We start from the raw sequence: 27251 nt of genomic DNA on the forward strand, positions 1-27251 counted from the left end.
TCTTCATCTATCTAAATAGATCATAAATCTTTCAAGGTGTGTGTACTTGAGCTGTAGGTCTTAGTCATCCTGAAAATATATTTTCTTTTTGCAGATTTTTTGTATTCATAGAAAGTAAAAAAACTTACATTTTTATATGATCTTACAAAAATTTTGCGTCCACAAAATAAAGACTATTTTTGTTGGGGTTTTTGTCCTGCTTAGTGTGATAATGGTAGCTCATGCTACAGTTTCCCTGTGGTAGTATGACTGTACAGCTATTACTAATGTGGGGTGGGTTTAAACTGGATATTTTACTAATTTGAAGTTTAAGATTGAATTAAACCTTAAATTAAGTTCTTCTCTTACCAGAAAATTGTTGGCATCTAAATGTGAGTATAAATAAACTTCAAACAAATTGGCACTATTAATATCTCCTATTTATATTAAAATAGATATGCATGGAGGTATTCGGAGCTTTTCTGGTATTGTTTCAATCTTCAGCCCTTGTACCTTCAGATCCATTTTTAGGTCAAAAAAACTGCACAGTTTTTGCAAGAAAACTTGATTAGATTCTTCACGTTTTACAGGAAAGATTGGGATGAAACAGAGGGGCAAACATTTAACAAAACTACCTATGGCTACTGGCATTTGTGCCTCTTAATGGCATGTTTTGAAGCAGCTGCTTGTTTATTTTTTATATGCTCACATACCTACGCACAGAGGTTTGTAGATTTAGCAAAAGTAAGATTGTTAGTACAGCAGGTGTTCAGAGTTGCAACAAAAAATGGGTAACTGAATTGGGAATTAGGTGAAAGGGAAAGCAAGGTTTGAGAAGGAGGTGAATGCAGTGTCAGCAGCTAATGTGAGAGCTGTTCTGTTTTATTGTCATGAGACAGCATGACTGTATTAGGAATTAGATGACTGATTTTGTATTTCAATTTTAATTGAGTTTTCAATATATTAATTCTGTGGACATGTGTCTGTGTTTAATAACCTTCAAATACATGTTCAGATTGAATGACCGAGTCAATTATTCCTCAGAAATGCTTATAAGATCATGTTGGAGGCATACAAATAGCAAAGGAAACATACTCATGAATATGCCACTTGTTTCCAAGTTAATTTCTCTCAACCTTGGCAGCATGTTTTTTGTTAAATAATTATTCCTATATTTGAGGCATTCTTGTAGTACTACAGTAAATGAAAGTTGCAGCGTTCTGTGTATTTGCTGAATAAATCAGCTTAGCATTATAATGCCATTTGAGTCAGTGCTGGACTCTCAAATGTGGCAAATGCAGCTTGGTTGGACAGTGAACAGTGGAACCTGCCTGGTGTTCAGTGGCTCAGTGTGTTGTGCTTTCTCCCAGGCAGTATTTATCAGAATTAGCTAGGTAATTCTGGTATATAGGACAGACCAACTATGTATTGTTGGACAACCACTGTCAGAAGACGAAGCTTTTTATCTGGAACAAATTGCAGATGCAAATAACATATATATATATATATATATATATATATATATATTTTTTTTTTTTTAAGTATTGAGCAGACATGGTTCCTTTTGCACTGAACCTTGAAATGCACTACTTCTTTAATAGTTTACTTTGTTATCCTTCACCTCTTTAATGGGCAACAAGGTAAGACATTTTGTGGAAAGGAAAGAAGGCAAAAGCAAGTTTCCCTTTTTTGTGCATGTGCCTTTGTCAGCCACATGAAAGCAAACTGTGCTACATTCAGAAGCACAATTTCTTGCAATGGGTAATTTAGCAAATGCTGTCATTGAGAAAGAAATATTTTGATCATAATGTGTTTCTTTAATGCACTTAATCTGCATGTCATGAGAACACTTTGGCCTTCACCCCTTCCCTCTCCCCTATTAATCTTCTAGCCTTTTTATCTCATCCCTCCCACTGAATAATGCCATCAACTAGAAAACCAAAGGATGACACCAAAGAGAAACAAAGAACCATTATTGAATAAGATAAATGCAGTGCCACTTCTGCTAATTCTAATTTACTTAGAATTTAGTGAGGATTATTCTGTCACATCATCCATCACAGACAGACATTAGGGTGGGAGTGAAGTAAGCAATTAAAAACATGTTCTCCATTTCAGGTGTTTTGTGATTTCTTATTCAGTTAGGTTCCATTGACTGTTTCTCTTTTTCTGCTAAGTATAAAATCATTTGTCAAATTTTGAGGTTAAAATTAGTGTCCCTGAAAGGGCTTGCATTGACAGCCACTGAGGATGGAGTATAAATATATTTTACTTCCAGGACAAGTGCTGCATTACAATGACTGCTGAAGTTTCCCCAGGCTGCCCCATCATCACATGCTTCCACCTTGGCCTGTGGTGTAAGCTCCTACAGATAAAATTGGATATTTTGACATTTGGGTTGGTAGAGTCTCACAGAGCCCAGTCCACCTGCAGCACCCCTGCCTGAGGAAGCTGTCAGGGACTGTACAGCATCTCTAACAGGACTGAAATATTTTATATGCAGTAAGGACACTCAGAGTTATGCAAGCTAAGATAATAAGTGTAATCAAATTTCATACTCCAAGGAATACACTGATTGCTTCAGGGATCAGGAAAAATTTAGCTCCATATCCTCAGCTTTTGTGCTGCTTCATGCAAGCAGAGCAGCTGTCACAGGGCAGAAAGTCCTCTAAGGCATCACTTATTGTCCACTTTTCCAGGAAAGGTACCAAATTGTCTAGAATTTTTTGATACTACTCACAAAATGACTATTCAGGGTGGGAGATTTTCCACACTGGAGAAGTTTAAATTTGAGAATTGACTACTTCAGATTCTAGTTTGTCTTTGATTTGTATCATGTCATAATCCCAAACACTTCAATTCCAATCCCCTAGTTAATATTTCTGCATGGAAATATATGTGTAAAGTTGTTGGCATCAATCAGATATTCTCTGTGCCAAGTCCTGGGTCACACAAACCCTTCAGCACACCACCTAAACTGGGGAGCTAAAATGCTTTACACCAGCTTCACATCTTAATTATTGAATGCCTTTTTATCTCAATTTTTGAGATAGAAGAATTCTGTAGGTACTTTTAAGATGGCTGTAGACTCACTTTTGAGCCACAAATATATATTTGTAAGGCCACTTACACATTTATCTGTCACTATAGAGGTGGTGAGGAATGCCCCATGAAGACTGTTCCACCCTCTTGGTGTAGAAGGTGCTGTGTTTGTGACTGGTGCCTTTGGCATGAATTTGGGATGAAAATTAAGGTTTAGGTTAGGTGTAGCGGATTTCTGACATTTCTTTCAACCACAAACAAGAACCAAGTTGAACACTAATAGCAAGTTCCTTGGTAAAGAGAACTAGGGGAAATTTAATGCTTTGAAATTAGATTGTTGCAAGTCAGCCTGCTTGTTTGTCACAGCTGCAACCCCATCTGGGGAAATAACTGCATTTTGTGATGGTGCTGAGGGCCCAGAAGGTGTTAGTGCCCTGACTGTCTGCACCTGGGCAGGGGCTCTTTGTTACTGCCCTGATTATCCTCACCTGGGCAGGGGCTCTTTGTTACTGCCCTGACTGCGCTCACCTGGGTAGGGGCTCTTTGTTAGTGCCTGACTGTCCCCACCTGGGCAGGGGGTGGTACTGACCATAACTGCTCCACCTGTCTATAATTAAGGGTCTACCAGCCTCTCTTCGAGTCTCTGGGACTTTGCTCTGATGATCTGAACTGTCTTCAGGCCTCTCCTGGCTCAGTGGCTCCTGCCTTTAGAGGGTGCTTGTGCCCCCTGCCAGCCCCTGCTGGTCCATGTTGGTCCCTCTTTTCCTCCAGCTTCATGCAAGTACCTCTGGCTGCAGCTCTGCTCCTGGACTCCTCACGTGGTCACCTGAAGGACCCTCAAATGAGCAGGTACCTCTCTGTTTTCTTAACCTATTTTTGAAACCTGTCTGATTTTGCATCAGTTTCTGCCTTCATTGCTTTATCTTCGTTGCTGCTATCTTCCTTGCTTTATCAAAGTGTGGCCTGAGGCCTCTTCAAATTATGAGGGGCAGTAATTTTCCTGGGGGATGGCATCTGCCTAACCCAACCTGCATTGGGTTTTGGGGCTTTGCTGCTCTGTTTTATGTTGATGTCCTGAAGCATGAAATTTTCTGAAAGGCTTTGTGGTTATTTCCTAATTTGCTTTTTCTCTTAAAAAAAAGCCTAGACTAGCTTTATTTGTTTGTCTGTTAAAGCATGTGGGTTTAGGTGGTGAGCTCTAGAGATAAGATGAAGCCTTAGCTGGGGTTTTTGGCCTCCAAGAGAACTTGGTTAGGTCAGTGGCATTGTACCAGCATAAAGGTAGTTATTGATTGCATCTTGTGCAACAACTGTGTTTTGCATTTTTACTTGATTTAAATATCAGTCTTTGTTTTGTTAATTCCAAAAGAAGCTGCACAGACTAGTAAGAGCATTTGTAGAGGTGCAGGTAAAGTCCTTGAAAGATGAGCAGGTGGGAAGCTCAGTCTGGGAGATGATATTCAGGGCTCAGGGAAACTGGGGCAGCCTGTGGACAGATGAGGGGGAGAGGGCTGATGCTAAGAGGATTGTCATTGCTGCCTGGTGGCTGATGGCAGAAGTGAGGATGGAAGTGGAAGTGTTGCAGCTGTGTGCTTGGTGTGACTGTCACAGCAGCTTCAGTCAGGAAAGGTGTCCTGGTAATGGAAATAAATTGTGTGCTGTGGATTTGCAGAGGAAAACAGTGGTAAAAGGACAAGAGAATTAGATGTTAACTGCACTGGACTTGGAACTGTAACTGAGATATTGAGCTGAAGTGAAAAAGGCAGAAGTAAAATTAGCTGACTTACAAAAGGAAATGTGGAGTACTGAAAGTGGAAAACAAGGAGACTGCCTGTCTATAGAATACGGTAACTTAATGGAAATGCAGCTTTCCTGGCTGTGGCCCTGTAGCTACCCATCTGAATATCTAAAGAGCAATACATCAGGAGAAAAAAGGCAGCTCTTCCCTGTTCTTCACTACGAGAGCTGTATCCTGAGGGTCTGAAAGCACTCTCCAAAAGATAAATAAGACTGGACCAATTTTAAGTATTAATATTAATAATGCTGCCTTGGACTTCAAGGGTAGCTTTGTCACAGATTTTATTATCACAGCACAAAATGGCAGCATGCAGAAGGATTGCTTCCAGTGCTTTTTGTCAGAGCTCCCTGTGCCTTTCATGAGTCACTTGATAGGTCTGGGATGTTAGCTGCCACAATTATGTTTGTTGTTTAGACTATTCGGGTGTGACTGGGGAAACAGGAGAGTTTGCTGGCACAGCTTCTTTCATGGTGGTTGCACCTTGTGCTGGTCGGGCTGCCTTAGATCTGCTATTAAAATCAGCATCTTCTGCTTTGTACTTCACAGCTCTGTGCTGAGAATCAAATCACCTGGGTGGCTGCTGCTGGTTTAAGAGCATAATTGAGGAGTCTAAGCAGAATCTTAGCAGCTGCTCCAAGAGGCTTTAACCTCCGTGTATACACATTTCCTGGGATTTTGTTTTACAAAGAGAGGGATTATTGTCATATTCATTGTAATCACTCTTAAGTACTGCAGGCCTGATTCCTGACTGCCTTGTACCTTCTGCAGTCATTTACATCTGAGTAAAAAGACTATAATATGTGATGCCACTAGACTGACTGTGATATTATTGCATTTGCAGATTGATTGTACATTGCATATAGCAATGAAGGACCAGGGCATGTGCAGAATGAGTAGAAAGTCTGTGTATTAAGGTGTTTCTGAGGTGTAAGTGAATGCATGATAGAGAAAGACTGTTGAAAGAGAAAAGAAGACAGTGGAGACTTTATACTGTAATTCTAAATGAGGTTCCTACTCAAATATGTCTTTGTGTGCTTGGACTTGCTGGGAGTTGTCTCGCAGTTCAAGGCAACCCTTACTCTAGACAGTGCTCTGTGCTGGGGTGTTTATTTTTAGCTGGGTTATTTTCCAGGTGATCTTCATCTCTGCAGTCTGCCATGCCAGGAGTGGGCCAGGTGTTTGGAACTGCTTGTAGGCAGTAATGATTTTAGGTAAACATAAAGGCAAATTTGATACTGATATGTGCCACCAAAATGCATTGTCAGTTTACTTTAAAAAAAAAAAAAAACCCAAGAAAATATCGTAAATAGACTTCTGCTTGCTGTACTAAAGCTTGGGTTAAGCTTGCAGAAGCCCAAAGTGTGAGGTAGTAATGCCTGTACTGTTTCAGAGGTGAAGTTTGGCTGCCAGGCTTTGTTTGCCCCAAGAGCCGGCTCGCTCCAGACAGAGCAGAGACCAAAGAGCTCAGGCACCTGCAGGGTCAGGCTGGCACCTGGACCTGGGCTGGCAAGAGAGCCCTTGGCTTGCGATAGAGACAAGCCTCCTCCTGCTTATGTGTATCTGGCTCAGCCTGACTGTTCTAGCTGTATTTCCACTCAAGCTGTAAATAGTTAGATAATTTTACAAGTGCCAGGGGGAAAAGAAAAAAGTTGCTTCATATCTTAGGGGCAGCTTATATGTCACTGTCTGTGATTCTGATAGCACAAAATGTCTCAGTCATGAAATGTCAAATCTTAAGTATGACAAATAATCCTAAATTATATTAACATTTATTAAAGGAAAGGTGGAGAATATATTTCAGAGCTTTATTAGGAATTCTACTAAATTTCCATATGAAGAAATCACTCTGCTATTATTGTTGTTTGGAAGTGCCATATTTTGAAGGTTATGTTGTTGTCAAGGCAAAAGGTTCTGTATTGCATTTTCAACCAAGCCTGACTGATTAAGGATGTTGGGAAGAATGAGTTTTCCTTGCAGAATCTTAATTAGGTTGACTTTAACTCACGACAGGAGATTCTGCCAGCTGTCAGCTACTGCTTGGATGTCCTACTAATTAAAATTCTGAGGAAGCCTATTAAAGGTGTTCAAAAAGCCAAATCTTCTTTTAAAATATCTCTGGCACAGCAAAAAAAAAAAAAAGTGTATGACAGTGATATTGCAGTACATATAACTTGTCTTTTGCTTTTCATGTTGACAAGATGCAGCTTACATTACGTGGCTGAATAGGCTCTTCATTCCAGGCCCTTATCTGTCACCTTCCTGTGGATGGAATGAAAGGAATTTAAGGTGAAGTTTTGTTGGTTTTCAGTTTAGACATGTCTGACATTCAGATTTTCTCTAAGATGAGTCTGGCTGATACTGAAGGTTCTCTTGAAGTTTAATTTCTGAGGCAGCAACAAACATCCTGTAGTTTGTAAATATTTTCAGTATTGAAACAGATTATGATATAATTTCTAATTGCCATCATTTTTGTGCTGCAGTTCATGTTCTTAATTAGATGCTGCAGCTGGGATATATCTGTATTTTAAAGATATTCCAGTGTACCTGTTTCAGACATGCTTAAAAAAAATTTTTCCTTCCATACTACGCAATTTTCTAGACAAATATCCTAAACTTTGGATAAACAAAAAATTTGTTTTGGCAGCATCTCTTACTCCACTGTGGACCTGGCAAAATATCTCTGAACTTTTGTAGATTGTTTTCAAAGGCAAAGTTTTGTTATTATAACTGCATTTTGTCTTCTCAGGTTTAGATAGATAAAAATCTAGGAAGATTTTGCAGAAAGAAAGGAATCGCTAGAACAGCAAGAGATTTCAGATGGCAGGGATGTTAAATGGAGAAGAAAAAATATTGTTTTCCAGAAAGTCATTGAACTTCTGAGAGATTGCTGTCATTTTGTCCAGGAATGGATTTCTAAGTCGTTCCTGGCTTCTTGGTAAGGAATTCAGGGGCTAAGAGAAAAAATGTTGTGAAAGATGAGAATAACTTCACTGAGAGGCTTTCTCAGTAGATACCTGCTAAGAAAATTAACCAGCCATAAAAAGTTCTGGAAGTGGTGTGTAGGATTTCTGATTTGTGGAATAAAAAGATCAGAGCTGCTGAGCAAATCAATATCTAAGGTAATTTGGGATTACCCTGAAGTGTGAGATGTGGGATTTCTCCAGAAGAGAAGTTTCAGTTCCTTTGAGCTCCAGGATGACCTTCCTCTGCTCCTCAGCCACACACCATGGCAGGTGCTGCTGCTCCTGCTATCCCGGCTCCTCACAAAAGTTGAAGAGCTCCCTATTTTTCCTCTAGGCATTTGGCCTGTGCCAGGTGTGATGTGATTGATGCTCAGGCCCTGATTATGAGCCCTGCTGTGCTCCTTTTTCCCAGCAGGGCATGTGTGGCAGCCCTGCCCAGGGGATGGATGTAGGGTGGGTGCATCTGGCTCAACAGGGCAGCAGCTGATGCCATAGTCATACACTGCTTTCTACTTGGCAGCTATCAATTCCTGCTCCTGTACCTCACTTGAAATAGATGTTTTTTCTGCAAATAATTGCCAAATATTCATGCTGTGATCCTCTGTAGACTTAGGTACTTATTTGGGAAAAAATTCTTACCTGCAATGCTGCATTTGGTGATTTACTTATTCCATGACAGACTTTGAGTCAGTATTGCACTGACCATATTTTTCCCACTGTTTGTTCAATTAATCATGATGTCATGCTAATGGTACTTATTATCTATTACATAGCTGTAGCTTTTATAAGGTGCTAAAGCAATTCTTCAAGCATTTAACAATTTAATAGGTTAATTAAAGGGTAGGTTTTATTAATTGAGTTTCAGACAGCAAGTTCCATCATGTACTTTGGGAAAAGATAACACGATTATGGATACACTAGTACCTAATATGCTTGAATGTGCCCATTACTGGAAAGGAGGAGGAAAGTTTTGGGGGAAAGAAAAAATAAAACCTTCAACAAGCTTATTTGAGCACTTCCAAAGGGACAGATTAATGTCAGACTTTTTAGGCAATACTTCAGGTTTATGCAATTCTCTTCCTTGATTTAATAATAGAAGCACATTCAAGAATGAGATTATAGTTATTTTTGCTTGGTTTGGAGCAAAACCTTCTTGGTGTGTGTTTCTGTATGTTTACACAACTAAATTTTTTTACTTTTAACCTCGTCCCTTCCTCTAAAAGAAATATAACTTCTCTTGCTGCTACTATGATGAATTACCTAGGTTTTTTTCTGGATTAAAGATGCACATTTATTTAATAGGCAGCTGGTTCATCTAGGCACATTTGTGCCTCAGTTGTTAAAGTTGATTAGAAACCCATTTCTTTCTTAATCAAACTGCACAGAAAGGAATAGTGAAATTTTTTATTTACAAAAACTTCACTCAAGAGGCACTAGATCCTTATTCATGAATTAATTGATTCTTGTCATTTGGGGATACTAAACTATTCTAACACTGTAATATGGCTCTCTCAGAGTCTTAGTGGTGTAGAGTTATTTTGAGGTATTGCCATATGGGCATCTGGTAACATTTCATTGTCTAGGCAGCAAAATTGATCATAAAATTATCAGTGCATCCACACAAAGTTCACATGGCAAGTGAGCACCTTTGGAGTACTGAGTGGGACATTTGGTAACCCTATCCATATGCTTAATAGGCAGTATTTTGATCAAATTATAACTTTGTGATCAGAAACTCAAAATAATGGTTGTGTTATTGAGTGCTGCGTCATTCCTTACATCTGCCATGTTGCAGTCCTGTTTATATATTTTTTATATATATATGCTTACACAAAATTTGTGGGTTTACATGGGTTGGTGTGAAATCTGAAGCTGTCAGGTTTTTTTCCCACATTCTGGTAGAGCTGTGCCACCCCACTCCCTTTCAGCAGCATATTTCCCACTTTTCACATCAGCATAGCTACCAATTTATCTCATCGGATGAGGTGCAGCAAGGAGACTTTACCTTTTGACCTGTGACAGTAATAAAAGGTGCTGTTTTAAAATAGACAAATTGTAAAATTCGCCAAGGTGCTCAGATAAGGTATAAACTACTTTTTTTCCTCCAAGTAATGGGAAGACAAACAAAATCAAAATACAGAAGGTATTGATCTCTTTTATAGGCAAACTGTTTTAAGTGATTTAAGCTCTAGACTTTAATCTCTGTGTTTTACATACGTTTGATCTGAGGGGTTGCCACTTTGAACTAACAGCAGGCTCAGAATGTTACTGGGGTGTCAGCTCAAAGCTCCACTCTAAAATGCATAATCTGTGTTTTAAATTGGGAATTTGGTGTCCAGCAGAAGGGTAGCTCTGCTTTTCCTGCCTCTGTGAAAGGCTGGTGCCTGTCCCTGGGAAGGGGCCAGGAGTGTGTGGCTCAGCAGCTGCAGCAGCACAGAGATTCTCCCTCCTTGTCCCCAGCCTGACTCTCCTGGGCATCCTGGCTGCTCCTGGGCTGTCCATGGCGCTTCTGTCTTGGCCCCAGGTGATCTCTGCTGTGATGCCCTTTGCCCACTGCCTGCTGGGGATTCCTGCTGATTTCCAGCAAGAAAACCCTTGTGAAGGTAACACTTGGCTCATTGGCAACAGCAGCAGCATCCTTATGGTGAATTATATCCACTTTAACTTGCAGTTCCTTTTTGTGTTTTAGGATCTCTTATGACAAATGATTATCCCTCCTATTTTGCACAGTTTGGCAGCTGAGTGTTTGTTTATAGATTCTGTGCAAGGCTGATTTTCTGGCTGCCAAGATGGTTTGCCTTGTTGTACGTGTAAGGCACAAAACCATGGCAGTGAAGGGGACCATGGCAGCATTCAGACAGAGATTAATTCCTTAAACAATTAAGTACTCTAAATATAGAAATATTAAGTGTATAATTCATCTTAATTCAACTCTTCAGATGCAACCAGTCCTTCACTTTGTTGCGTCAGAAAATTAAACCTGGTACTAGTCATGTTGCTTTCTTGAAAAAAAAAAAAAAAAGAAATCTTTCTAGGTGATAGATGACTAATAAAAACCAGAAAGTATCACACAGAGTTTTCATACTGGATACTCTTGTATTCTAACAACCTGTGCCCCTAGGAACATTATGTGCCAGTTTTATAGAAATACCTGTGGAGAGTTTACCACTTAGAGCTTTCCAGTAGCATTTTCACAGTTTTAGTAAAATTATAGAGGGAAAAAAAAAAAAAAAGTGGAGTCCTTTTGTTTTCTTCATAATGCCTTCCTTGCCTCCTCTTGACTCCACAGTTTCAATTAGTGCACAGATGCCTTTGAAAACTGTTAGGGGATACAAAGTGTAAACAGTTTACCTTTTCATCTCCCCTCGCGGGTTCATATTCAGCAGTAGAACAGAATGGCTTCTCTGAAGTTTGCAGCTTTTTCAGAATATTCTAGGGCTAAACCAAATTTCCATGAGTATCTCTGAAAACAGGACAACCACAAAGTTGCCAGGACACACAAACAAATTTGTGGAGTCCAAGGGATGTGCAGACCCTTTTCATATCAGGAGAGATTTTTTTCTGTGTTCAAGGAGACCTTTCAGGGCAGTTCTGCACAGACAGCACAACAGGGGCGCAAATTGTGTGTACAGTGTTTGAAGGCACGCTTCTAATTAACCTCTACAGTTACTGTTATTCTGTTAGCATAATTGTTGATGTTATTGAAGAGGTAACAAAGTCCTTTGATTTTATAGAAGCTGTAATAAACATTGTTGTACTATTGAATTATTGCCCAGATGCATCAGACTTTTTTTTTTTCATTTTGAAGAGCTGTGCCATAGGAAGAAAGAAAATAAAGTTAATATACTATTAAATCTTCAAGGGCAAATTTATTTTACTTTTTTATCTGTGACTACAGATTTTTTTTTTTTCAGCTTGTATTTCGTGCAACTGATTATTTTTATGCAACAACTTCACATTCTGGAAGACATAGAACTACAGAATCAGTTTATTTTGGAGCAGTTAACTTGCTAAATGGGAAAACTTGGTACTCCTGCCTATAAATGGATTGATGAAGAGTTCAGTTGCTGCTGAAGCCTGGCTGCCTAGACAAGCAGGGTTCCCATTTGTTACCATCCATTCTCATTGAAAAGGGATCTGTGAGTTGCAAAAGTGAAAAAGACAAAGCAGGTTTTTTGTGTCTATTCAGATGTTACATAAGTCTTCACAAGGTACTTCAAATGCTGTTTCCATTTTGGTAAGCATCCTGTGCCAATGTCCATGGAAACCCGCTGCTTTTTGTATGATGGAGGTTGGAATAGAAATATACTATATTTTGCACATTTTCCCTCTTTGGTTCCCCCTCATACATCTCTTTGTTTAGTTCCCCCTCCATACATCTCAAGGACCTGTTAAGCACTTTCGTTAAGCTAGAAATGTAATTCCTTTTTTAAAACTGTTTTTATTCTTCTACTAAAAACAAAGGATCAAAAACACTTGTAATAAAATCCTCAATTTTGATGAAATGGTATGTAGTTGACAAATTCACCATCATGTTTTATTTGGAGGGAACACAGAAAATCAGGCATGAATAAAACCTGCTTCCCTGTTGGTTGTATTTTGAGAAGCCACATGACACAGTTCACAAGAGGAGCATTTAGTTTTGCAGATATCTGGAGTAGCAGCCAAGTGTTATGGGGCACATACACAGACCTGTGTGATTTCTGCCTTATCCTTCACTCCTGTGACTTTTTAGTTGTCTAGCACCTGTGCAAGCATCCCTGCCAGCAATTTTAACCTCTCTGTAAGAATTTACACCCCTAATTGCCAACATTCTGGCATTCCCAGTTCTCCCTCTGGTTTTGCCAGGGGAGGATGTGTTGAACGTGATATTGAAGTGTAGAATCACTTTCCAAACTGGGAGTGAGTAAAACAATCTCAGGTTTTTTGTCAGATAGCAGGATAGTGCCTACAAATCATAGTTCTTGAAGTTTAAGTCACTCCTGATGAAGGAAGATGATTTGGAGTTCCTAATTTAAAGTCTTGCAAATTGCTCTGTTTATCAGCAAAGGGAAGGGGACAGAGAACCTCAGTGCATTCCCTGTGATCTACCACTTGTGTCAGGCATTCCTCATGTCATAAAACTGACCCTGAGAGGTCAGGAAAGTCTTGAATAGCCACTATGATATTAAGGTGCTGTTGTGGAATCCTCCACACCATTAAAACTGTTAACAATGGAAAGACAGGTTAGGAGTCCATGTTAATGCAGGATCACCTGCCAGTAATCATTTCACCCACAGGGGTATGTGCTCATGACGCTCCTACTGTTCAAGCAGCCAGAGCTAGGCCAGTGGGTGCTTTTCAAACAGGTTTAAGCTGACAGAGAGAAATTGATATGTGGCACACGATAATTTTCAGAAAAGGCTAGAGGATAGGGAACTTATTCTAAAATTTTGAGAAAATACTTCCTGTCTGAATGGGGAACCCTTCTAACAGCATTTTTACTTGCATTTACCAGCTGCAAGCACAAGCTCTGTTTTCATTGGCATGAGCAGTATTTAGAGCAGAGTACATTAATACTGTGCTCTGGCATGTAGCATTAGTTCTGGGACTGATATTTGTGCTCACCTTTGTCTTCTATAAAGCTGTAGATAAAGTAATGGTGTATTGAAACTGTTAGAGGCAGCATTATTTAAATTATGTCTGTGTAATATATACTTTGGCTGAAATTCTTGTGCAGAGAGTGAATGCTCAAGTTTCATATTTGCAGCAGCTGAACAGTTTTTATGTTGACCCTTTGCACAGGGATGAACTTTGCCTAAGGAAGAAAGGTAGTAAAATGTCACAGGAGTGTTGCATATTCTGCCTACGTTAATTTCATGTGGAATATAGAATCAGAATTTGCTCACTCAGTTCTCTGAGGAGAAGGAAAGAAAAAGGTGCTGAAAGAGTGAAATGAGCTTATCAGTGCTAAGTGGAAAATTTGACCCTTATTCTTTTTGCTAAAGCTGTGTGTAAATGCTAAGCAGCAAACAGATTTAACGTGCTTAGTTCTATCATGTTCAAGCATAATACTTGATAATTAAAGTGCAGTGAAAGCAAAATAGGTGTTGGATATCAGACAGACTTGATAAAACCCAGTGTTCATCCCCAGATGTGGCACACCCAAGCTCCTTCAGCCAGACAGTAAATAGATTTTATCTGCTATGTATGACGCTTCCTATTGCCCTGGACATCTGGAGTTTGGTACTTGCAAATTGATTTGTCTTAAATTACAACACTTCCAACTTCTATCCTATCCCTACTATCCATGTAAAACTCACCCATATCTGTATTTAGAAAAATGAATTCCCAATTTGGTGCCTTGATTATTTGCTATGTATTGCCATAACTTGTTGAAATTTTATTGTTGGCATGAAAAGAAGACCTATTCAACCAGGAATACCCAAGTTGTCATAAAAGCTACACAAACTCATTAATCCTTTTAGTTATTTTAAAAGCAAGAACCATGATGATTGCAAAGGTCATTTCATATTAAAAAATTCCAATGAGCTTAGAAATTCAGGCGTTTATCTATTATGCAGTTATTGCTGATTAAATAGGACAGAAGTTCACACAATAATTTGCATGAGCAGCTTGCAGTGCTTCTCTGGTATTGATAGGATGTTCAAGATGTGGAATTTATTAGACAACTACCAACAGAATGTAAAAAATAGGGGTATTGCAGTTCTTATTAATACACCTGTAATGAATGGAACTATTGAAATAAACCTCTGCAGATCAATCCCATTACTATTCACTAGAGACATCTTTGTGATGCAATGTCATTGGCATCAATATTAAAGATGATGTGCACAGATAGGATGATTTGACATGGGGAAGTTGCTATCAAGTGCTACTGGGCTTCAGCAGCATGAAAATTCTGTTTTCTCTTAAGAAATATAAGCAAGGAGCATCCCATCACATCTGACTTTTCTTTCTTTAACTTGCCTCCTTTCCCTAAGCATGCAATACAACTGACATGTTTTTGCAGCTGTAGCTAAATACAACAGAAGTTTTCAGGAAGGTGGAGAGAGCAAATTAAAACAGAGATTTAATCATCTATTTAAAAGCTGGGCCAGGGCTTGCCCTTTGTTTGATGTGCACCTGTGCTCAGGGCCGTTTCAGTCGTGCATTGCAGGTGCAGAGCCCAGGCCCATCCCTTCATTGCTGTGCATAAGGGCAGCAGCATTGGTGCTCAGACCCATAAATTTGGTGTAGAAATGCTATAGGCTTCTGTCACTCATGCTTAAAAGTAATTGTTTACCAGCAGCAATCCCAGGGGTAGCAGGATTTGATATTCCAAGCCTTTGAAGGAAGAGTAGTTAGCAATTGAAGATTGGATTGGTATAAGATTTCATCAAAGAGATTACTTTCTCCAGGTAATGGCTGTATTTAATTTTTCAAAATGTTCATAAATGTGTGACCTATGACTTCCTCTCTTGTAGGCGTGTTTCAGAAAAATGATTAACTAAACTGTCTGGTATTTTGAGTTGTTAAGCTTCAAGAATTTGAGTGTTTTGTATAAATATAAATTAGGTGTTGAATATGGTTGTCTCTAGAATAATTGGGTTTTTACTATCAAAACTTCAGTGCAATCAGGAATGTCTAATAACTGGAGGGCTAGGTTCCTTCAAAATAACTTACAGGAAAAATAAGTAAATGATAAGTGAGTTTTGGCCTTTTCTATTTTATCTGTGCTTAAGAGGTGAAAATAATTTAGTACCTTTTACTGTATGCACTTGGGCACGTGAATTGATTTTCAGTGCTGGTGCTTGATCTACCATTCACTTTTTACTTGATATCATTAGATACAATATTTAAAACACATTTTCCCAATGTCAAGCAATAAGACCTTGGTTACACAACTGGTTCACTGCCAGGAAAGGTGTGGGGTTTCTTACCTCAGGGTAGCTATCACATGTTAGTTATTCTTAGTAAGAGCTCAGACAGGCCTTGGCATGTTCCTTGCACTGCCACACAAATAGCTAAGGTCGTGTCCAGGTGTGGAGCAGAGTGAGGACAAGGTCTGTAACACATTTCATTGACCAGGGGCAGTGAGGCAGGCATGTGAGGACAATACACCAAAGGGCAAGGAGCTGAAGGAGGGGAAAACAAAGCAGGGGAGATGGGTATTCATGTACTTCAAGGGGGCAGATGAGAGAGAGTGATGAAAGGCAGGACTTCAATTCATGCACAGCAGGGGAAAAGATGGGTAAATAATGCACCTCTTCAAGAGATATATGGGCTGATCAGCACCCACAGCTGCCGGAGGGAGAGGCTGCAGAGCAGACCTCAGGAAGTGCTGGGATCTTCCTTTTGGGGCAGGGACACATGGCAGGAAAAAGAAATCTTCATGGTCTTTTAATTGACTGCAAGACTGTAGGGAGTGTGGATGGTGATTCAGGGTTTCACATACCTGCAGCTGGAGGCTGCATTCTTGCACAAAAGGTGATGTTAATTGCTTTTTTTGAAGTCTCTGCTGTTGGATCATTTTGGAGATGTTCAGCTGAGACTATTTCCTTGAGCATGTTATTCTTTGGTCCTAATATCTGTAAGCAGAAACACAGAATAAAGCAGCAGTATAGGCTTGTACAGTATGCCAGCATCAGACCTTTTTAATTCAGCTTCTTGAGCTCTTCTCACGTCCCTGGTGTGTCCCTCTTGTCCCAGATACTACATTTTCTTGAGGGAAAACCAACCATCCTTTAACCTCAGCAACAACTTTTAAATTTTTTTTGTCTTCGTCTTGGGCAGAAGTTTTCAAGCAGAGCTCACAGCTCCCTTTCAGAATGATGCTTTTAAACATGTTATGTTTGTTTGTTTCCTAATTTCCATAAAGTTGGTGTTTGCAAATAGTGCAACTCATTGACTCTTGTCATCAAAGAAAGAAAAGGATTGGAGAATTCGTTAGAAGAACAGGTTTTTGCTGACCTAAGTACAGAAGCTGTCCTGAGGCCAGTTCAATGCTTGGACCCTACAGCCCACAGACTCTGAAAACATAAAATAGTACTAAAATTTTAGCTTTCCTTTAAAACATATAAATCCCTTCTCTTTACTTCTGGTTGTTGAGGAAACTTTTATAAATATCACTTAACTGGGCAGTGGTGAAATATCTTTGGGGTTTTGAGGCAACATGACCATAAAGGAGTTGCTGAACGTCTGAATTGTTTTGGGCATCTGTGACTGCAGGCCATGGAGCCCTGTGCTCAACTGAGTTTCTGTAGCAGTGAGATGTTGGATGTGTATCTGTCTCTGCTCCAAGAACTATATGCAAGGAAGGTGTAATTTGATGTACTCACTACTTCACTTTGCTTCAGTCCCAGCTCAGTTTTGTTGCTGACATGAAGTGCAATCCGTGGTGCAGACTGCAATTGCACGCTGTGACAAGTAGACAGCAGTGTGGTCCTGTTGTCTTACAAAGCCTGCAAAGGTTCTGTTCCAAGAATCAGGGTGTGTTAACTTGGAATGGGGTTAGAGAGAGAGCATCCTGACACAGTTGTCTCTGTTCTCTGCTATTAAAGCTGTGTTTTAGCACCTTTTCATGGCAGTGTATCCACAGCATTATATCTATTTGACATGATCATTTAAAAGCTGCTTTTTTTTCAGGCCTGTTCTTTCTGTCCAAGACATTGTGAGATTGATATACAGTTCATCCTTTTTAGCCTGTGCTGCTTGCTGCATGCCCTGCTCAGGTGAATGATTGGATTTGCCAGTCTCAGGGATGCTTGTTTCTTCTCTATCCTGTAAAAAGATGACACAGTGAAAGGCACACACTCAGTTCTGCCAGACTTTTGGGGCAGCTTCTGTGGAGTTTCATAGTAGAGAATGCCTTACCTAACTTGGATGAGCACACTCTATGGGAATTAGAGATAAATCAGTATCTGAAGACATTTATTCATTCTTCCTATCAGAGATAATGATTTTGCAACCAGAAGTGCCTTGCTTTGACATCAGAGAAATTCTCAACAACTGGGTTAGGCTAGACAGCTTGCTCTAAATGGCTAAATTTAAACCAATTGTGCATTGCCTTGAATGCCCAGCTTATTGCAGTCCTGGGTAGACACTTGCCAATGCCAGGTTTGGAAAGGAAGACCCAGGCTTCTGTGAAATAATCTTGAAATCGTTTTTCTCAGTTGTTAATATTAAATAGAGATTATTCTAAATTAACCTTCTGAACCCACTCCCAAAGAGCGCTACAGAGCTACTTCTAATTTTTTGTTTCTACAGCATCTTGTTTTTCTTCTCTCAAGGGCATTTATTATGTAAGTTTGTGTTGCATGTTGTCCTAGCTCTGCAAAGAAATGGAATTTACCCAGATGCTATTTACTGCCTGCTAGAGCCCTCACAAACACCTATATTTGAAAACTAATAGTCAAAGTTTCTCTGGTTCAGTGCATGTGATCTTAAAATTGTTGGCAAATTATCTACATAGAGTGGGGTAAAAGTGGTTGAATTTTTTCTTTCACAAACCCTTTTCTGTGTCACATATCTTACTTAACTGGTAAGCATTTAACCAGGATGGCTGTTTTATTGGGACATCTCCCAGGAAACCAATTTAGCCTAATGATATTGAATGACAATGACTGCTGTTTAATTGGGACATTATTAGCCAAAATTCAGCTTCTATGAAAAGTAGTTGGCTAGCGCAGTGAGGTTAAGTAGTGTTTAACCAGGTGTTAAATAGGCCTACAAGTCTAAGCTCTCCTCTCTGAAGAGGAAGTAGCTGGATTTATTTAATATATTCCGAAACTCTAAGTGGTGTTTGTTCTGCTGGTTGTGCTGTTAGTATGGGACTGCACAATGCACATGTTCTTTTCTAAAACACAGATTTGAAGTTGGCCAAGAGCAACAGGAGAGCCTGCAGCCTGAAATAGCATGAATTGTGCAGCAGCTTTGAGTGGTTGGTGCTTTCTAACTTTCCCTCAGTGCCTCTGGGCTTCATGGTAGGGAGGACAGATTCTGACACCTCTGTACCCTGGGGAAGGTGTGTTTGAGCGCTGGTAGCAACCAGTGTTGTCCCAGCATGGCTGAATAAAGGCTAGGCTGGCTCTGGACTGGATTTTATGCTGGCTCTGGACTTGCAGCAGGGACATGTGGATTAAAAGAGAGTTGGAGACTGTGGCTGGGTGATTCATGTAGTGGCAGTGTCCAAAACAGGTGTTGGGAGGCTACAACCAGGACACAGCCCCGAGACAGGGTGCCAGTTCGGTTTGGGATTTAGAAGTTATTAATGATAAATGCAGGAGGTATAAATTAAGTGTGCTGGGTTTTGGTTGAATGTATTCCGTGTTAGTTTAATTGTGTGAAATAGAGGGGAGTCCTTTTTCTTATCTCCAGTGGTTGTGTCACATAAAAGACTTGAGCCTGTGCTTGAAGATCCTTGACATCTACATCCATTAATGTCAGCTTAACATTCTTTCTACCAGATTTTCAGCCATAATTTCCCAACATCACAATTCACACCTTTCACTTCCTTTTCCACTTGAATTCCTACGTGATCCCCACAATGGAGCCATAAAGGCACGTTCCTTTTGCTTCATTTACATTTAGGCCCTGAGGTAATAAATTCTTAAATTTGGTTTCAGAAGCAGTTCTTATTTAAGCGGTAACATTGGATCATACTAACATTTCTGCCCCATTAAATCAAGCACTTTTAATAACAAAGTGTGTCATTAGTGGAGCCTTTACTTCCTTCCCTCTTCTGCTGCTGCCTGGAATATAGGGACCCTTTCCTGACCTGTGTCACTGTGGTTTAAATTTGCTGTCCACTTGCACACTTCAAATCTGTTTCCTTGGGGAAGGTTACTTCTGATGCTTTCAAAAACTGAATCTTGGAGGCAAGTTTATTATAATTGACTTAACACATGCATTTGTAAGAATATGTAAGAGTTAATATAGTTAACAGAGGAAGATATTCCAACATCCAGTTCTATGGTTCAGGAAAAATTTCTTAATGTAAATTTTACTTTTGAGGTAGGTCTCCCAAGCAAACTGTGAAAAGGCAACACAGCATAATTTTTTTTTATAGCAAACCCACAAAGTTTCAAGCAAAAAAGTACTTTCTGGTGTTTGTTAAAAACAAACAAACAAAAACCCAAAGCAGAACACCTCCACAAAGCTAACTTAAATGTCTGGAAAGTACAAAAACTAAATCTGTGTAAACTTTCATATCAGCTGACCACTTTGTTCCAACAAAAAGCCAGGTGAAGCCCTTGTTTTCAGATATTCAAGTAAGAAACTGTAATTACAGAGTTCCTACAAGGTGTTCATACAGAGTTGAGCTTAGTGCTTTCTAACTTGTACTGTTTTCTACTGGAGAACATAATTTGTATGTTGGCCTGTCAGGACAGTTGTTTTTTAATTAAGATTTTTTTTTCCTTTGCTCTTTACTTTCTGGAATAATGTCATTATCATTGGAATAAAATAATACTCAAGAGGTATGCATTGATGAGGATCTATTCCTAAAGAACTTGTTGTAACCCAAGATTATATCTGAGTAAAGAGGATATAAATGTAAAGTTCTATCCACAATGATTTGGTAGTGCTTGGATGCAAAAGCAAATTTCAAGATCACTTGCATGTTATGATTTTTATATATAATGTTACTGTTTGATTTGTGTGTGTTTGCTTACAAGGATGGCTGTAAAAGTCCTAAGACTTTAATTGTGCCTCTTAACCATTACAATTCTTTGATTTTTTTTGGTAAATGAATCAAAGATTTATCAGGCTAAAAGATGTAGCTATTCAAGACCTTTTCCTGAGCAGCAGAGGAGGTGAGTTTTGCTTGTGTGGATGTGTCCAGTGCAAAGGTGGATGACAATATCACAAAGGAAGAACTAGATGAAACTTGAGAACTGTAATAATGGCAATAAAATTGTAATTCAGTTATATAAAATGCAAATTCATGCCCTTTGAAAGTAACAATTGGGATTTCTGCACTAAGTGTGAAGCTCATCAGCTGGAAAGGACTGAGGGAGGAAAGGACTTTGTGTACTCTTTCACAGAATCAGGCACTAATGAGACAGACATAAGAAAGATAAATGGGATCCTTCAGGATGCATTAAAATATGTGGGATTTCTTCTCAAGGGAGAAAAGGAAATGTTAATGTTGCTGAGCAAAGTAATGTAGTGACACTCCTCAAAAAAGCTGACTGCAATTCTGGTTACCCAGAATTATTTATTTAAGAAGATGGGTTCAAATGGGAACAGATAAAGAAAAGGTCTAGTAATGTGAATGGATGACTTGCCATGAAAAAGAAAAAGGTGCAACTGTTAGACCTCTGATGCACTTGTAGAAAGTGTTTACTTCTTCAGCTTTTGTTTTCCTGTGCTGGGAGGGGGAAAAGCTATTTAAATTCAGAACAAATGTATGTCTGGTAAAGGATAAACGTTTGGCTGAAAAGTAACTTCAGAGATTCTCCGGCAGCCTTCCAGTAATTGCAATGGGGGTCTAAAAACTGTGGTTGGTGTTAAAAGTCCTGCTGGATCAGTTTGTGAGGATAATAAGGTGAGATGGCTGTTGCCATGGAGACGTGGTGCTACCAGAGCCATGGTTGTTTGACAAGTCCCAGCATCCTCAAGGTTGATAACTCCATAGAGAAAAGGACCTGGGTGTCCACACACCCTTGTTCCCCTGCAGCTGGGCAGCTCAGCACAGCAGAGGCATCCTGAGAGCCACCACTCCCTGAAAAAAGCAACCCCACTCCTGTTCTCCAGCTGGAGATGGTGTAGAGGCTCGTGCAGCCCCAGAATAAGCTCCATTGGGGTGATAAAGTGGAAGGCAGGTAATCCTCTAGAGCACTCTCTGCATGGGTGATTCCCACACAGATCCTCTCAGAATGGACAGAGCTGTTGGTGATGCAGAGGGTGCTGTCACATCATGTAGTGAAGAGAGAGACAGACCCAAGCCACAAGGCCAAAACAGTGCTTTCAGAATAAAAGATGCTGTAAATTGCATTGTACAAGGTTGTTAGGAAAATAGTGAGCTGAAGTACCTCTACCTATTTCCACTCACAACTCTCACCCCCACCACTTTCCCCATTCACACAATTTTCTTCTAACAGTAATAACTGAAGCTCAAAGGATTGAGCTCAAAGCTGTTAATGCTGGTCCAGGAGAGAAACATGGTTCATCAAATGCTTCTGCCATTAATGTGTGTTTGTGGCTCTGGCACTCACAGCAGGTGGCCACAATGAATCTGACCCAAAGCATTCTTTGCAAAGATTAATTTTTAACCAATTCTGATGATTTTTAAGTATTGTAGAGTGATGGTTTTGGTATCTTACCTATTACATTAAGTTTAGGTTGTTTATCTTCATCTCTGATTGCACCAAGTGAGGTACTAGGTTAGATTTTATGGATTGTGAAACACAGCATTTACTGGTTGAGCAGAAGTGCCATTAATGTAACTTGCAAGAACAGCAATAAGGAAATATTTCAAAACATTGCTATATATTAGGAAACGTGTGCCAGGTTCTGAGGAAGAGTTAGAATAAATGCAAGCTGTGGAATTGACCATAAGAGGCACTGAATTCCTCCTGAGAGATAATCATTTAGCAATCCTCTGGAGAATATTGCTAACTTATGGGAGTGTAGTTTGAGACAAGGAGAGGAATAAAAACATAATTTGGTGGTCAATGATAATGGTGTTTATTCATAATTTCAGGAAGATCTAGAAATGAGCCAAGTAGGAAAACAAATGAAGAAGCAGGCTAAATGGAGGAACTAATCCAGTAACTATTTATTGAGCTATGAGCATGACAAATTAAGGGCTTGGAAAAGCTCAAATTAGTTTGGCTCCAGGGTACTGTTGCACCATGGCTTAGGTTTAATTTAAAATCTATTCTCAAATACTAATTTTTTTAATCTTATCTCTTGGAAAGTCTTGTTATCCTAAGTGTGTTTAGATGTATAACAAATATGTATATCCAATCTATATCATGATATAAAACTACATCTAGAAATTATGTAATAGCAAGAGAGCTGCATCCTTATAAGCACAGATGTACATGCTGGTGTTTGCTTCAGACCTGAGGGCACTGACAGCAATCTCCCTGGGGCTCTTGCCCTGTCCCAGGCTGCCCTTGCTCCACAGGTGCTGCTTTCTTGCCAAGCTTCTGCATTGCCCTGCTGAGGGATCCATGGCAGAGTGTCTCTAGCCAGCACAGGGTCCTGATGCCTTCCCCAGGGCTTTCAGCTGCATTCCAGCTAGAGCTCCTGGTGCAGACCTGGAACACGAGTGGTGAAGGTGCTGAGGGCCATGGATGGGGATCTGCAGACAGTTTTTGCTTGAGGAGAAGGCTGAGGCCACTGTGAGCAAAGAGCCTCCCCTTTCTCTGCTCTCACCTCTGTTCCCTGGAAAGCAGAGACTCAGGAGGAGTTAAAAACCACAGCTCTGCAGTGTCAAAGTACACATCTCATTTGAGCCACTGCAAACTGAGCCCTTTGGGAGACAAGTTATGAACTGGGATCAACACTAGATGGGCACATGCACTTTGAGACCTCCCAGCTGCAGCATAATTCTTCCAAAGTGCTCCAGTAAGGCATATACAATGTTCTACTGGGCATAGCAAAGAGCCAAACAAAAATCCACAAAATTATAGGCCAAAGTGCACTAGTTCTTTTCTACTGAATGATAAAGTTCAGGGAGTTACAGTGGTATATTTATTGTGCAGTACAGAAGTTGATGCAGAGATAAGTACTGTCAAATTTATTGGGCTTTTATTAAGTCAAATATAACGAAAAATCTAAGGCAGATAACTAGTGCATTGCTGTTTTGGTAAATATTCCTTTTAATAATGGAAACGCTGGGGGTGGGTGTGTTTTTTCAGAGGCAGAAACAGGGTCGGGTTTATTTACAATGCAATTAACAGCGTGGTGTAAAGCAGAGGTTTAACCACAGCTGGCAGCTAAACACCACACAGCTGCTCCCTCTCCCCCACATCAGGAAGGGGAGGGAATCTGAAGGGTTAAAGTGAGAATCCTGGGTTGAGATAAAGAGGATTTAATGGGTAAAGGAAATGTGTTTCATGCAAGCACAGCAAAACAGAATTCATAGAGGTGTTTTTATCCATGGCTGCATTGACATGCTCCAGCTGGAAGCCATCCCTCCAGTACCCTGGCTCCTCCATACCAAGTATTTTGAGGTGTAAGTTCTGTGAAATGCATCTTCTTGCATTGTGTGATGCAGATTTATCCTTTCTACTGGTCAGAAGAATTTCCTGGTTTTCTTCTTGCCTTTGACAGCCTCAGTTTTGTGAAAAGTGTCATCTTCTCTTTTAAATTATTTTGTTTCAAGCTAAATAATTCAGTATAGCAGACATCTTTACCTAGAAGGCACTACTAAAATCAGAGTTACATTGGTTTGCCAACTACCTCAAACATTCCAAAAGGGATGTTATTTGAAGTGAGAAAGCTGATGTTTCTTTCTAAGATGTAAAAATGGGTGGCAACACAAGGAGGCAAATGGGAAAATACAGCTCCCTCCCCTAAAGGAGAAATTAGGAGAGAGCAAAAGAAATTTCTTAAATGTATCCATCATCTGAAATAAATAAATAGCAATGAAGGCTACCTTAAAAATGGAAATTACTAAGGGAGAGTGATTTCTCTGAATATATTGATTAAGGAGCTTGAGAAGAACAGTGGAAAGAGGGAAATAAAAAACATGAATTACCTTCAAGCAGAGTAAACTGATTCATTAAAGGCTTTGAGATGAAAATTGAGAATTAAAATGGAGCTACTGAATCGAACATCTAACTTGGTGTCTCATTTTAATAAAGTAATAGGAATAGTATTACAAGACCAGCAAATTCTGATAGCAGGTATGTCTATCTATTACTGGTGGGTGTATTTTGTCATGGAGTCATCTGGCTTAGATTGCTGAGAAACCCTACTTTCCCCCCACAGCCCCTGAACTCTGTAGTTTTATGGTGGAAGAATAAGACTTATTCTTCTATGAGTCTCCTTTTATGAGTGTTTCCAGCCTGGAGATGTTCCTGGTGAAGGGCTATGGTAAGTTTTGATGAGGAGCTTTTGTGTTTACCTGCCCACCTTTCTCTTTATGAAGATTTTGTAACCACTGAAGTTATTTCTCACATAAATTTTCTTTCCACCACTGTGACAAAATTGCTTTAATAATTCTGGGTTTTCCCTGTTTTGTATAGCTATCAGTCTCCACTTATTTGAGGGAGGTGCCTCTCTCTTGAGGGGATAATACCTTTTTTTTGAAGAGATATTTCTTATGTTTCAGTTAGTTCTCTTTTTTTATTGTTTACAGTGTATCTTTATATGGTTTCTTCTTCAGTATATTGAAAATTATTATAATTTATACAAAAATGTATTGTGAATTCAGAGACAGGTGCACAGTTTATGCAAAGCAATCACATAATTTCTTTGAAATATGGTGCCTGAACAAGGCATTATGAATGAGATTGACAGTGGTAGACTGAGTTTGAAGGAGTTCATTGTGTTTCAAAGTGAAGCTGCTTATGTGTTTCATTATGGAAAATGTTGAAATTGCATATTAAGATTTCTGGTCTTAGCAACAGCAATAAAAAAATGTCTTTTTCTGAGCTGTGCCATGGGGGGACCCATGAATCTAAACCCACTTGCAAAGGAGATTGTGTTTACCCATCCTTCTCTCCAGCTGTACAGAAAATCCACATTCACTCAGCTTGTGCTGGTGTGGATCTCTGCTTTCTAGGAAATATTTCAACCGTTGCCCCAAAGTATCAGGGAACTTGCCAAGGAAAACTGAAGGTAGAGCAAGGCAGATAGTGCTGGTAAACTGGTTTGCCAGTGAGGCTTAGTGCTGTCCAGGTGTGGTACCCCTGTTGTAAAAATGGGTTATAAATGCAATAAACCTACTAATGGCAAAGAAATGCATTAGGGAAAAATAAACAAAACAAAAAACAAACAAAAAAGACAACCAAGCTAACAAGAAACCATCCTTGCAGATACTACTAATAAAGAAAAACCTTTGAAAAATCCCAAGTTTTATCTTGCTGGTGTCACAAATGAGTCTTGTTGTTTAGCCCCTGCTCCCCCAGCTCACCACGGAGAACAAAAACTTGGGGAATTACTTTCCCGCCGGGACAGTGTGATAAGATACTGCCATCTACAGGTAACACATCTCCTCTTGAACCTGTGCTATGTGCAAAAATGCCTTTGGAGCTGCTGCTGGTTATAACCCCAATATTCCAGACTCTTTCTTCTGAATTCGAAGTATACTTGTTAAAGAGAGCCCATGGGGAGCTCACGTAGCTGCAGGGTATGCAGCAAAATTCCTGTTCTGCTTGCGCAGTGTCTGGATACAGGTGTTTTGGCAGGCTCTGAGAATTTAAGCCATATCTGAAATATTTATGTATGCATGTGAAAATCTTTGTGCCTTGAAAAAAAAATCCCTCTGAATTCTTGAAGGTTGTCACAAGCAGAAAAGGTAATTGTGTGTTTGGTGTCTGTTCATTGAGGCATGAGGCTGGTACAGATTCCTCTGATCACATCTTCCCTCTCTTGCCCCCCTCTCTGTGTTAAGCTCTTAGGACAAAACCGCAGCGTTATGTTGTGTTGTTTGCTAAGCTTTGAATGTGACCAATGAGTTTTGATAATAGATTAAAAGTAACCATCTTAGTGATGCTTCCATGATTTTCCATCAATTCATTGGATGAGCAAAAAATCAGGGTGCTAGAAGAGAAGTACTGATGGAGTTAGCATTAGCATGAAGATTTTTAAATAGTTTTAGTATTATCATTTCTATGGCTTTTCAAATGTCGTCAGTTTTAAGGTCCTGGTTTGCTTAAAGGATTTGAGGGAAGATTTGAAGCCATTAATTCTATATCAGACTTTGTTTCAGGCTTAATTGATTGTTAAGGGATATTACAGAATAGTCATACTGCAGGAAGTAATGTGCTAGAAATAATCCTCCCTGAAGAATTGTATGGTTTGATGTATACTGCTGAAGCAGGAAATTTTGACCTTTTATTAAAAAGATAAAAAGCCTGAAAAATAAGTTTAACTTATATGGTTTTATTTTTGAAATGGAGTCAAGTATCAGCACAAACTGTTTGTGGACTTGTATCTCAAGTGTAGAACAACTTGGTGGTGTTGCATAAATCAGAGGAGGAGGCCTTGAACTATGTGAGTAGTGAAAGGGGTGAGGTATTTAAGGGACTGGGTGTCCCAGTTCAAGAAAGCTTTTGAATTCTTACCACCAAGTAGGTCCTTGGCTTTATCAAAATGTGTTTTTGAGCTGCAGCATGCATGGAAAATACCTTTCACTTTGTATGTAAGGCTACTGGAGCAGTATGGATATCACTGTAAACATATGGCAAAGAATGTCTTATTGGATTGTATTATCTTGCCTTTCATGAGGTTGTATGTCATACAAATGTCACCATTAAAAGATAATAAAAAAGCTTAAACAGCCTTTACCTCTGATTTTCACATATCTT

This window comes from Melozone crissalis, unplaced genomic scaffold, assembly GCF_028551555.1.
Source record: "Melozone crissalis strain CALT ecotype California unplaced genomic scaffold, PUWL_Pcris_2 ptg000045l_1, whole genome shotgun sequence".
Lineage (NCBI taxonomy): Eukaryota > Metazoa > Chordata > Aves > Passeriformes > Passerellidae > Melozone > Melozone crissalis.